The 13,755-nt window shown below is 48.9% G+C and overlaps 1 protein-coding gene across 2 annotated transcripts in view; it reads left to right on the top strand.

Annotated features, from left to right (window-relative positions):
- The first annotated feature begins 9,630 nt into the window (after window positions 1–9,630).
- LUZP1 (leucine zipper protein 1) overlaps window positions 9,631–13,755 on the top strand; it is a 43,758-nt gene continuing 39,633 nt past the window's right edge. The window contains exon 1 of one of the 2 annotated variants that reach the window (XM_052810921.1): window positions 9,631–9,759. The gene's annotated coding sequence lies outside the window, so the exon portion shown is untranslated. The remainder of the gene's footprint in view (window positions 9,760–13,755) is intronic. The other variant, XM_052810919.1, reaches the window with a different exon arrangement.

Consider the following 13,755-nt stretch of genomic DNA (forward strand, 5'->3'; position numbering starts at 1 on the left):
GAGCCTGCTCTTTGTGAAGGACCTGGTGTCCTCTGTTTCTTCCCACTATTCAGATGGGCATCTGGAACCTTTCTACCCACCATCCTTCCCACAACTCCTGGACCATGAGCTGCTTGACTTTCCCCAGCCCTGTGACAGTTCCTAGCTAGAAAATTTTGCCCTCGTACATATACAGAAGCTGGGAAGAGGGAAAGGGGAGCAAGACCTTGACAGTACAGGCCACTAGTTAGAACACACCTGGAAAGCAGAAAACACAGGGTCAAGTCTGTTCTTTAATAAGTAGTAGATGGTTTATACACAATAGCAGGTGAAACTGTGAACTTTGTCCTTCAGTATCTAGGCAGTGACATTGTTTAAAAATAGGCTTCCCAGCAGAGTGTTTTGGTCACTGACTTAGGGGTTGGCATCAGTACCCAAAGCCAAGGAAAGTTCCCAGCTGAGAATCCTGGGACTGTAAATACCTGTGCACAGGGATGTGGAGGCCAAATGTCTCCACAGAATTTCTCCTGATGGTTCACCTGCCCAGTGTGAATCATAAAACCACAGATAATGGTCCTGGAAGGGCCTCTGAGAGGCTGGCTAGTCCATGCCCATTGCTCTATCCAGATCAACTATGCTTTTGTCCTTTTCCTGTCTTGCCTACTCTTGAAGATTTCCAATGACGAACAGAATGGCAAAATGCAGCATAGGAAGATGATCCACTACTATTCTTTGGGCTTTTATAAGACACTGTTTAATTGAAGAGCAAACAAACTAGGTCCTTTCTTTGATTAGATTATAGGCTAATTAAAAAAAGGCACATGGTCTAATATTACACGATTCTTAATGCTGGTAAATATTTGATATAGTGCTTCAGGAACTCATATTGGAAAAAACAGTGATATGGAGCCATCAGAGGAAAACACTAGCTAAGGATCATAAGTAAAAGATAAATAACACCCCACAGCCTCTGAGTTGAAAGGGGGAGGCTATCATGTCACAGAGATCAATGTCCATATTTACCATGTCATTAATGCTCTGTGGATCACAGTCAAAAGTACACAAATGCGTTTCACAGAAGGTACATGAGGGCTGCATGATTTCTAAGTGCCTCTCCGGTGAAGCTCTTGCAATATTAAGCACAAAGGTAAGTTAAAACACATGTGTTTATTTGTACAGAAGTACATATTGTGGTTGTCCCAGCAGATAGTTATTTCAATGATCATGTGGAATTTACTGGAAACAGAAGAAATAGCTAAACAAAAGTCAAAGCATGTCTGTTCACTGCAGCACCCTGCAATTAAATTTCAGTGCAGGTTATTCCTACAACTGGGGAAGTGGAAGAGTGTCAGCAATGAGGAGTCACCATGACTGAAGGCTGGCAAGACAATGGAAGTGGAGGCTGATCAGTCGTCCCAGGACAAGCCTGAATCTTGCAATGTGAAGGGAAGATGGTCATGGAAATTGTGTTGGTGGAAGCAATACTGCCATGCTTACCAATCCAAAGATGGTTCCTTGTGAGTGGGGTACAGAGGAACAACTGTTGTATGTGTAAGACTCCTCCCTCTGCAGTAAACCTTGAGAGCCCTTGAAGGAATGTCAGGAAGGATGGCTGCAGTTATGGCTCCCATGCAATTTCCACTACAACAATCCAGCTACAGGTGCTCAGTAGCTCCTGTCACTCAGAGGTAAGGATTTCCCAATGGCTTCAGCAAAATTCATTTAACTTTCCTGAATTCTGTTTCAATGCAGCCAAGAAGCTTCTGTTGAAAATGCCAATGACCAGACACATACTCCATACACTTGTTGTCAATAACAGATTTTGCATTTAGATTTCATCACCAGTGAAACAGAAGGAGGAAACGTAGATTAGTAGGTAATGAAGTTAAGAGCCCTCTCAGCCAGATTTCCTCTAAGCCACATTCACATACACACTACCTCCAGCTTCTGGTGGCAACAGTCACATTTTCACAGCAGTTGTGTTGCCAGCATCTGTTACTGAGAGGGAGGCCCTTTTCCCTAGCCTGCCAAGGTCCATCTGAGTAGCAGCCCTGCCCTACACCATAGCAATAGTTCTCCCCAATTTGGTATTGTCTGCAAACTTGCTGAGAGTGCAGACAGCTCATTGTCCAGGCCATTAATAAAGACATTAAACACTATCGACCTATCAGTGTGCATCCCTGAAGGATGCCCCTAGTAACTAGTTGCCAGTTGAACTTCATATTGTTGATATGACCCCATCAGCCCAACCATCCAGCCAGTTTTCCATTGAATTCACACTCCACTTATCCAGTCCAAATCTCACCAACTTGCCTACAAGTAGACTGTGGGAGACCTTGTTAAAGGCCTTGATAAAGTCAATGCTACAATCAATCAATACAACATCCAGTGCCCTCCTGTTGTCCACACAGGCTGTTGTCTCCTTGTAGAAGGTAATCAGGTTGGTCAGGCACAACTGGCCCTTGGTAAATCCCTGCTGGCTGCTAACCGTCACTTTCTTGTCCTTCATGTGCTTGGAAATAGCTTCAAGGAGGATATGGTGTCCAGTCTTCGCAGGGACTGAGTTGAGGCTGACCAGCTGATAGCAGGACCTTTCAAAGATGACAGAAAAGCAATATTGAAATTACGTTGGCAAGCATCTTTGGCACCCTCAAATGCATCCCTTCTGGTCCCATGTGTAGGCCTAATTCAGCTGACATTTTTAAGATGTCTGCTCCAGGAAGGGGTGAAACACTCCCTAAATTCAACTGACTTTAATGACAATTATTTCCACTATCTAGGAAGGAAGACTGAAATAAGACTTGTATGGAAAATCTGTAGTGCAGATGTCTAATGTATTCAGATGAACCCTGCTCTCAGTGTGTGCAAATCCTGTTTATTATTCCCAGCAACTGCCACTCCCCATTCTGGTGGTCTCCAGATATGTCAGGTTCTGGCTCCTGATGAAGCTGGTGAAGACAGATATGAAGATTCTCGGTCTGAGGAGGACATGACGTTCTCACTGTAATGCCATGCATATGCTTTTTGACAAAAAGGAAGATGGCAGCAGTATGAACTGAACAAGACATCGACCTGCTTCTGATGTTGCTGCTTGCTTCTCAGTGCCTTCATTACTGTACCTTGATATGGCTGCAGGCTCCTAGGGGAGGTAATGGTGGTATCTCGCTGATCCTACAGAACAAGAAACAGTTACACACACACACAAGCCCCCCGCCCAACCCAACAAAACTTATGTTGGTTGCCATGTAGAGTGCCGATAATGATGTAAGACCAGCAAGGTATGCAGTACTGCTGCCCACACAAGTGTGCAACTGTTTCTTTTTTCCTGCTTACAGTGTTTAATAGTATTCCTAAACTCTGTGTGGCACCTAGCACAGCCAAGGCTCCAGCTCTGTCAGGAGCTTTTAGAAACCAATTCAATAAATATCAGGATCTTATAAAGACTCTGATGTTATAAATACTTAAAGCCTGAATACCTGGAATCAGGTAATAACAGCAGAATCTCCACTTCCATTTAAAAACAAATCTAGTCTTACTTTGCAGAGAGAAGCAAGAAATTTTGATGGATACCACTGGCTCAGAAAACAGTGGGCTGATTCAACTCACTAAACTGGCAGAAAAGTATTCACTCTGTGTTAATTTTCTGCCAGTTTAATGAACTGAACAAATGCCAGAACCGGTGCAACGGAAGCAGCACAGATGCACAAGTAGTTTCAGAAGGAGGGAAGCAGAACTGCATGTATCATCAGCAGCAAGCTGTTAGATCAACTTAGACACCTCATTTAAATTCACCATAGAAACAGAGCAAATATGGAATAGCAAGAATGTCTGAAGAGTCAGTTCAGGGACTTCATGAACTGGAAGATGACTCAGATAGACATTTTTAATAGCCACTGAGAAATCTGTTCTCTGTGAGCCTGTCTAATCCCTTTTCATTCTCATGCCTCTGGTGTTCATGGCATCCTGCAGCCATCCACTTCTCACATTACCAAGCTGTGCATAAACTGCATGAGCTACTTTTGTTTGTTTAAACCTACTACACCCATATGGGTCCTCTGTTGTCAGACATGCTGACAGCTTCTGTTGCTTCCCCGTATTATTCATGATTTTATGGGTGTTTGTCATCTCCCCTCCCCCCATCATCTCTGATCACATCTGCCCATATTACTTACACCCTGCACCCTTGGAACTAAACAACCTTTCTGTCAAGTACCATAAGAAGAGAAGGCTGCCACTCCACAGTGAGAGTCTTCCAGGTAAGAAGGAGATCACTGCTTCCCTCTCAGCTTTAACCCTGCTATTCATATCTGCCCACAAGCAGAGCAGTCTTCTCCAGCCCACCCTAAGCAAGTGCACAACACCATCAGTGTAACCTCCGGCACACCTCTTCCTCCACCCCCCTGTGCCTCTGCTCCCTCTTCCTGTTCCAGCCCGTGTAGTTTTCTCCCATCCTCATCCCCTTTATGCTTTAGGGTGAGTTGGGCTCCCCTACTTTGCTCCCACCTTCCCTGCCAATTGTATACCTTTTGTTCAGCACCGCTGCAGTCCAGCCAAGAGCTGGGTCTGCCTCTTCACCTTGTTACATCCCCCATTCCACTTGTCCCTTTCTGTCCTTTTTGTCTGGTGCTTCCATTGACTGCACTAAGTTCCCATGAATAAAAACAAAAAAAATTGCTCCTTCCCCTCAGAGCAGCCAGAGCTTCCTTATTTCTCCTCTTTTCCTCTAGGTCATGTATCACATTTCCTTTCCTGGGACAGAACTTTCTAATTCTCTAACCTCACAACACTAAGCTTTTTTCTCTGAGATTATCTGCCTAGGCAGCTGCAGGCTTGTTACCACAGTCACTGTATCACCAGCTGCAGCCATGCCACTTCTGCACCACCCACAGCAGGCAGGATGTCTCCCACATGGATCCAGAGGTCTGACATTTGTCACTCCCTGGTCTTTTTGTCACTCACTGTCTCTTCCTCTTACTGGAGTCCCCACCCGGAAGTTCGTTCAGATGCCGCCTTGGTGAAGGGCTTCTTTCTCCTCCTTTATTTCCCCTCAGCTCAGTTTGTTCCCTCACACCTCCCTTGTCTACCTCCCATCACTCATGCTGGGTGGTAAGGACTTTACCCTCTGCCTTGTGCTTTCCATCCAGCAGCAGTTCATTGTCCAAATGCTGCTGGCACCTCGTGGCACAGGCGACTGAGGAGCGTCTTTCACAGTCTGTAGTGAGCATTCTGCTCTTGATTGCATTACTGCATGATGAGGACTTGCCAAAGCCTGGGGCATGGTCACAATGGCTGTCTCTTGTATTGGAAGGATGGGTGCTGGGTTTCCAAAACCCAAAGCAGGGTGCCAGCACCACTGGTAGAAATCTGTCTTCCCCAGATGTCCCCTCAATGGCTGCTAAGTAGCCCACCTAGGTGCCTGGAAAGATCCTGCTGCAGACTGCTGCCGCCTGCGGACACTGCTAATGACAATGACCAGGTGGGATCCACACAGATGGTATGAAGGATACACCAAGGAGAGGGCTTGCCTTGGGGAAACACGTTCCCTCTTCTGTCCTTTCTTGTCTCATCCTCTCCTGAACATTGTCCCCTAGAGCCCCTGAGTCCACCTCAGTACCAAAACTTCCATCTTCATAATGATGGGGGCTGAACTATGGACAAGGATGATGAATGCAGACCGTAAGACCCATGACTCCCTTCTGCCCTGGGATGAGGCTTCCTCCACAGAGGAGTGAAGCTGTAAGGAGGTCACTGTCCTTGCCCTCCTGGAAGCCATGGTGTAGGAGGTCTCAAAATCCTTGGTCAGTGCTGGAACAGGGTTCACCCCTGGGCTCCAGGAAGGACTCCTCTTCAAGGGTTGTGACTTAGCTGCCATTTCCAAAGTCGGACCTCTGCCAACCAGGGGAGCAAACAGAGCCCAGGAGCAGAGCTCTGGGCCTTTAGGATGTCCCTGAATGGTGAAGCCTTTTGGTGAGCATCCGGCACATATCAGTGGAGCCTGCCAATGGTTAAGGGTGCCAACCAAGTCCTGCTGCTGGTCCTGCTCGTTACATACAGCCTTCTACACCTGGTACACATGATGGTGGTGCTGAGCCTGGTGGCAGGGACAGGGCCTTTGCTTAGTCCCTGTCCTAGCCTGGATCCCCAGGTGCCCCACCATCAGCAAAGAGCCAACACATGGCGTGCTGTCAGGTAGCAGCAGGCACACAGCTTTCACAAGGCCTTCCTTGCCCTTGGGGAGCAGTTCAGGTGGCTGAATCGTTTTCCAGATCACAAGGGTGCACCATGAAATGTCAAAACCCAGCATCACTGAACACCTCATGGTCTCAGGTGATTCTTTGTACTAATAAGACATGTCCAATAACTATCATGTTCTCAGCACTGCATTCCTGCAGCATACTAATGTCAGCGCAGCTCCTGAGCCTATGAGGGGGAGGCTAGAGGGCGAGAGAAGCCACTTCCACCAAAATCTCCGTGAGGAAGTGGAGAAAATGTTTTCCTCATATCTAGGGACAAAGGTGTGCTGTTATTTACACACCTACACCTCAATGCTAGGCCCAGGGTATGTGCACTTCAGCAGGTGCCCACCTTCCACAGATGTTTGGATCCACATGGAACCTGCACAGGGGTTTTATCATGGTGAGTCAACAGGACTGCACTGGGGGAGAAATGCTTGGCCACTGCACACTCAGGATCTCTCATGGGTGACTGCTCTCTGGGGCATGTTGGCCTAACCAGACTTGAACACCTGTGCTTGGATGGAGAGAAACACATTGACTTTCTACCAACTGGACTACATTTATATTTTAAGTTTAACTGCCTTGCAAGATGTTTAAACCTCTCTAGTGCAAGGGTGGCTTGTCTCATGGGCCTCACCTGGTGCCCACGAAGGCTGCTGTAACTTCAGGCCAGACAGATGCCATCTCTTGGCACTTAAAGCCATTTAAATCATGGGCTTTGCACAGTGCTCTTTCTATCCAGACAGAAAATGCTGGATTTTTTCTCACCAGGGCTCACTGCGTTTGCAGTCACCACCAGGTTTACACTTTCAGACACTGCCACAAACATCTGTCTCCTGCAGACAGCCTGTATGGAGCATGCTGGTATATGCCTTTCTTTAACCACATGCCAGAGCCTGGCAGCCATTTTGCATCGACCTGAAAGACCCATCCCAAGAACACATCCTTTCAGACCTCCTCAGAATGCTGAAGTACTCTTCAGGCCCAGTTTTGCTACAGCCACAAAACGGGACAGAAAGATTTTCTTTAAGAATCCCCATTATAAAATTCTACCTTCAATACACAAGTGGTGGTTGTCCCTGGAAGGCTGATGCTGGACCTGGCCAGTGTCATCAACATCAGATACTTCTTGAACTACAGTCAGCAAGACCAAGTAGATCCCATTGTGCTGACTTTGCATATGAGGTGGTCCACCTACAGCATCTCTCAACTAATTTATCCAGAAGATGAGTGTGTCCCACATCCCCTATTTTGCTCCTACTGTGAGCAGGTTCTACAGGAGCAATGCCACCCGAGCCACTGTCACCTCTGGCCTCATAACCAGAGGTTTTGGCCTCCAAATATCTCAATGCTCTGAACTCCTTCATGTTCTCCATATTGAGAACTTGATATGGAGTCGGATCTTTTCTATTTGGCTGCACCCATCCATATCCAGGAAGGCATTTAGGCTTTTGATACACTTTCAGCTGTTTTCACTGTGGAAACCAATGAGGACAACAGCAAGTAGATTATGCCTGAGGAAGGGCAGAAAAATATGCCAAACATATAACACCACTTTCCCAACATCTCTTCACGTTCTTCTTTAGCCAGAGGAGGCATTGTTGTGATCCCCTGGCAGCCCCTGGCAGAATTTTCTTCCCTTCATTTGTTTCATATTTTTTTGAAACACTCAGGAACCTCTGGTGCCAATATCATACTGCAGCAATGAGTTTCACCATAAACTCTCTACAAAAAAGTACCCAAGCACAGCCCCATTCCTCTCCCAGCACAGCAAATCCAAGAAGCACATGGAAGGCACCCTAGGCTCTAATGTACACTGCTCCTGACAAGTTTGGAGCACACGCATTTAGCACATGCTGAAATAAAAAAACTACCTTTTTTTTCCATTTCATCTCTCAGTTATACCCAGCTATGCCATTGCTAGATGGATTTCAAGAGCTGGCATTGTATTAGCAAACCTCCCTCTTACCAGTTTGGAAATTAGAAGTGGCATCTGTAAAGCAGAGAACCAAAAAACTGCTGAATGTGGTTGCACGGCAGAGCGCGTGTAACATGCGCCTCTGCTGCTGAATGCTGGTGTGCAGGTGGAGTTTCTTTCTTGAAATATACTTTCCCCAGTTAGGTTAGAATGACTGTACACGAGCCCTCCTTAGTTTGCCTACACGTAAGGTCTTGTTCATTCTGTATCTTTGTGTGAGCTTGGACTTTGGTTGTAAACCTAGCAAATTCACTTTAAAGTGTTGATACTTAATTCAGAACAAGTATATTTCAGACTGTGCTATGGAAACAGGACCAAAGAGTAATATTTTAACTCAGTATGACACCATGGACAAGATCCTATCAGAGTGTTACAAGCCAAATCACCTAGTGCTCAAAGCATCTTCCTTTGGCATTGTCTGAAATAAAACAGCATTGGAAATACAATTTCAGCTAACATACCTACTGGCAAAAGGGGACGATGCATTCTAAGACTGCCTGGTCTAGCTGCATGGCCTGGAGGCTGGAAGCGCTCACCAGCTGCTGACTGGATCCTCTCTCTGTTGACTCAGCTGGGCAATTGCAGCACTGAGCCATAGCTCCTCTGTGTTCATCGCTGTACCACCCTCCAGGTCAGCATCACTTGAGTCCTGTGGCTTTGCTTACAGCCAAGTAACACTTTGAGCAGCTTCTCCCGGTTAGTGCTGGAAGGTCTCTTGTCTCTGATCCCATCTGAACATCTTTGGGCTGCACATACCAGACGTGGAAACAACCATAACTGGGTCCCCACTTGATTCAACACCAAGTCCCAAACTTTGCAAGAGATGACACAGAAGGGGAGATGCAAGGAATGCCCTGGAGGACAAATGTCCAGTGCCATCTGGCATACGCCTCTCTGCCCTGTTCTTAGGGAGACGGGTCTCTGGTAGATGCTTGGTGTGAGCGGGCAGGGAGGGAGCGCCTGCGAAGGCACCGGCAGTGCCCACCCCGCCACCAGCCCCTCCAGAGCCCTGAGGCGGTGGTGGAGCCCGAGCTGGCAGCAGCCCCGGGAGGAACCACCGAGGGACTCGGTCTGGAGGGCTCTCGGGCACAAACCCACCGTGAACCCAGTCATCAGAGGGCCCTCACCTGCACCCTGCGCTCTGTCCCGCAGCCGTCCCACGACACCCACCCCCGGCGAGCTGCTCGCCCCCTCCCCAGCCTCCCCGTTTCCCTCCCGGGGCCCTTCGGAAGGCAGCAGCCCCTCGGCGCTAACACAAGGCTACCACCCGCCGAGCGCGGCCCCGCCCGCTCCCCCCCAAAATGGCCGACGCTCCCTCACCGCCCTCTCCCAGAGCCGGGGGAGGGCGCCGCGGAGCTGCACCGCGTCCGGGCCGGGCCCGGCAGCCCCCGCCCCCGTTGACGTCAAGCACCGCCCGGTACCGCGTCCCTCCCCTCATTGTCAGCGCCCGCACCCGCCGCCCGAGCCCGGAGCCCCCCGCGGGCTGCGGCTGCCCAAGCCCGGGCTGTCCCGCCGGCTAGAGCGCGCCGCGGGCGGGAGGGAGGCCCGGCCGCTCCCGCTGCCCAGGTAGGCAGAGGTGGGCGACGAGGGTGCGGGCGGGGGGTGCCGCAGCCCCGCCAGACCGGCGGGGCGGGGAGGAATTCGAGGCATCCGCTTTGTCTCCGCGGACAGCAGACCGCCTTCCCTGCCCGGGCGGGCGCCGCAGGGCCGGGTCGCCCGCGGTGTGGCGGCGGCGGGGACCCCGCCGCCGCCACACCGCGGGCGACCCGGCCCTGCGGCGCCCGCCGGGGCCTCGGCTCCCGCTCGGAAATGGAGCCGCCGTCGGGCTCCTTCCGACGTGACCGGAACAGCCGCTTTCCTGACCGGAGAGCGGCCCCGCCAGCGCCCGGTCCCCGCCCGGGAAGGGCACGGTCCCTCAGGGACTGCTGCGAGCTGCCTTCAGGGAAGCTCTTAAACCCGTCGGTGTGCATCGTTGGATTTTGGCGTAGTTGAGATTTTGGAGGCTTCCAGGCGCTCAAAGCATGGGATTTCTGTGAATAACCTCTTTTTCTTTTTTTTTTTTCCTTGCTGCAGCCACATACTCCCTTTCCTGTTGCTTGTTTTTTTTAATTCTCCCTTCTTTCCCCAGCCCACCCACATTTGTCATATAATTAATAATGTTCTCCCTTTTATATGTGAGCTTTTCTGATGCTCTGCCTTTGTTAATCACTTTAGCATTCTTTGCTCCCCTGTCGTGAGGGAACCTTTCTTTTTTTCGTCATAAAATTTCTTAAAAGTACCACATTTGGCTTTGCCAGGTGTCCCACGTGCTGGTATGCAAAGCAAGTGGAATAGCAGACCTTTAGTGGTTGTCCTTGGTGACTGCGCTTTCATTGCAATTCTGCGGGTTTTTTTTTTTCTTCTAATGCTTCATCTGAAGCCTTTAAACCCATTAAACACAAGTTAAAGTGACCGTCTCAAGTAATCAGCACATTCGAGTTAGGCACAGTGGGATTAGATTTTAATGGGTGCATAAATTCTGTTAAAGTCTTGCATAAAAATCACAGGAAAGAGTGCTCCTCGTTGCAGCGAGCATTGCATTGGGGTTGTTTCTTATCAAGTCTTTAGCTGAGAGCCGCCTGGGCAGGCGAGCGCCTCTCCAAGCGGTACCACACCGCGATGACAGTGAAAGGGGGGGAAGTATTTTTACAACCCTGGAGTAGTCTCAGGCATTCAGAGTTTAGGGAAAAAAATGCAGTTACTTACCACGTGCCTACAGTCTCTTGGCAGAGATGCACATCTGGCCTGCTGGATAGTGAGGAGGGACAGTGTTCCTCAGCATTTCTGTGCCAGTACAAAACAAACAGTTATGTGCTTTGGTCAGTTAACGCAGCCCATGGCCAGCCATCGTGTTTCGGCACAGGCAGCGTGCTTCATGGCCGTTTTGCGTACGCGGCACTTGCAGAAGAATAATTCCTCCATTGTGTTGGCTCCACAGTGGTAAGGATGGCAGAAAACAGTCGGCGTTGCCTGCCAGGCTGACCACCCCCCCGGGGCTCCGAGGGGCCTGAGGGAGCGGTGGTCATGCGGGGTGCTGGGGTGCAGGACCCCTCCTGGACGTGGGGCCCCCTCGTCGGGATTGTGCCCTGGCAGCTGGGGCTGGTCAGGGCAGATGGCCCTCTGTACCAGGCCAGGCACTGCGGGAAGGAGGAGGATGTGGAGAGCTGGTTGCTGTATTTCTTTTAGACATGTGGCTGAAAGTTCCTGTGGGCAGGAGTGAATCAGGGTAAGGGTGTGTGGGAGAATGGAGCAATTCAAGAGTAGGCAGGTCCCCATTAACTAACCCCTATGCCTCTATTCTGGTCTGAGCAGCCCTTCAGCCTCAGCTTCCCCATAATCCTATAAATGGTAAGTTTTCTTCATTCCAGTACAGGGCAATCTGACACATTTCTACTTTCTAGAAAGTAAAAATAAATTACGGCAATGTGGGATCTTCACTAGCCCTCTGGCTTTCTCTGTGCTCTGAAAATTTGGCCCAGCTGAGAATAAGTTACTGAATTTATTTATTTAACGTGAGTTAGGAAGTGTAGACAAAAATAGCTCTTAAAAAAGAGTACTCTCAAATGTGGCTGTTACCAGAAATGGTAATGTTTAAAAGCCCAGCATGCCTTACAGTCTAGACCATGTTATTTTGTTTGTTAAAATGGGTTGGTGATTACATCTTTGAGCACGACCTTACCGTAATATTGTACACAGGCACTCTGAGGTTATGCTCATCCTCCATGAAACCTTTTCTTCCCACCAAGGGCTGCGGTTGCTGAGGAACCAGACGATATGTGCCTCCTTCCTCATGGAAGCTTTTCAGAAAGTGTGACTGAGCCAAATGACAAAATAGGACAATTTTGATACAATTGTTACACTAAAATGAAGTGAATAATCTTTTTAGGAGGTCAGTTGCATTGGAAGATTCACATGATGGCGATGATTAGTAGCAGTAATAAGTTTTGCACTAACTAGTGCAATGCAGGTCATAGGAACCCTTAAAATGTATCAGAAGGGAAAGCACTGGTTGTGGTGGTTATGGCTTTGTTAGTTATGTCTTCACGAGTCTAAGGCCTGTTGTACAATCTTTTTGCCTTGGGTAATATTTGGATCTGCACATGTGAAGTAGAAAGCATGAGTGTTTTCAAATACTTGGTGACAGCTGATGGGCAAGCGTTGCTTGCCAGCAGTTCCTGCATCCCTGGTGCTGGTGGTCTGCTTCATCCTTCCATACTGTTATTCCCTCTGCTTGAGGCAGACTGCATCTTTGGAGGGCTTTTAGTCCTTTAATTTGATCTCTCTGTAGCCACCAAAGGTGGGATTCCTCTCCCTGTCCAAGCTCAGCTGTTTGCCAGGGTAACAGGGGAAGGCAGCCTTCCCCTGGTGGTGACTGTGGCCACCCACTGCAGACCCTGTAGACAGTCACATCTCTCTGGGTTTGAGGGTTTAAAGATGGTGACAGAATCAGTTTGGTGGAAAACCCACAAACCGTTTGCCTTTAATTGTCCAGATTTAGGAGACTTCATAACCACCCTGACTCCGAGAAGGCACTGCGGGCATGGCATTCCCGTGGAGCCAGTGGGGTTTAGGTTGATTGAGCAGCCTGAAAATCAGCACTTTTAGAGATGATCAAACATGAAATGTGGCAATTTAGGCCTTAATCTTTTTGTGTCTCTGGCTTTGTCTTAGGTTTTGGCAGTGATGTTCCCCTGCTGAGGCCCAAATCTCGGCAGATAAGGGGTTGTAAGGCACAGTTCAGCCCTGTGTTCTTTAACCCTCGCCAGGGTGGAGTAAGATATGCAGGTGCAACAAGCAGCCTTACCTAAGTGCACTGGCAGTATGCACAGGAGCATGAACACCATGCGCAGTCAGTGTCTGTTTCCTTCTCCCTAAAACAGAGCTGAGACTGTTTCGGTGCTTTCTTGCAGTGGTTGTGCAGCAAACTTAATGTTTGCATTCCTGAACGTTTGAGAATTCTATGAGAACACACACAATCCGGAAAGGTGAATGCACTGTTACAGTAAAGGGCTGAAAGGAGAGAGGGTGTTTAGAAAATATGAGTTTTAATGTTACACTTAGCAATCAGCCTGCTATGCAGTCGTCTGCCATGAGAGTTGGATAAGCTCTGCCAATGGTGGAACCTGTTAGGATCCACATCAATAACCCCAGGAACTAAATGGATCAGTTATTCGCTTAGGAACAAAGTTACCAAAATACACAGCTCTAAATTGTAAGGAAACATCAGCTGCTAAGTTTGTTTCTGTGTGACAGTGGGCAGATGAGAGCTGCTGCTGGCTGCTGCTCGCTGCTGCAGCTCTGCCAACTTGGAGGAGGGACAGGGATTATGGGAAGTGCTACATCAGTGCAGGTGGGCACTGTGGCTGGAGGAGATGGGTTTGCCTTTCCTCTCGTCCTGGCCACTTTCTCCTCTGGATGCCCTTTCCAGCCCTACCCCAGCTGACGCAAACTCCACGCAGCCATGTGGAGGGAGCTGATGTGGGCAAAAATTAACCATCAGCCTCCCGCCCATCCCCTTTAACC

Source organism: Harpia harpyja, chromosome 16, assembly GCF_026419915.1.
Source record: "Harpia harpyja isolate bHarHar1 chromosome 16, bHarHar1 primary haplotype, whole genome shotgun sequence".
Taxonomy (NCBI): domain Eukaryota; kingdom Metazoa; phylum Chordata; class Aves; order Accipitriformes; family Accipitridae; genus Harpia; species Harpia harpyja.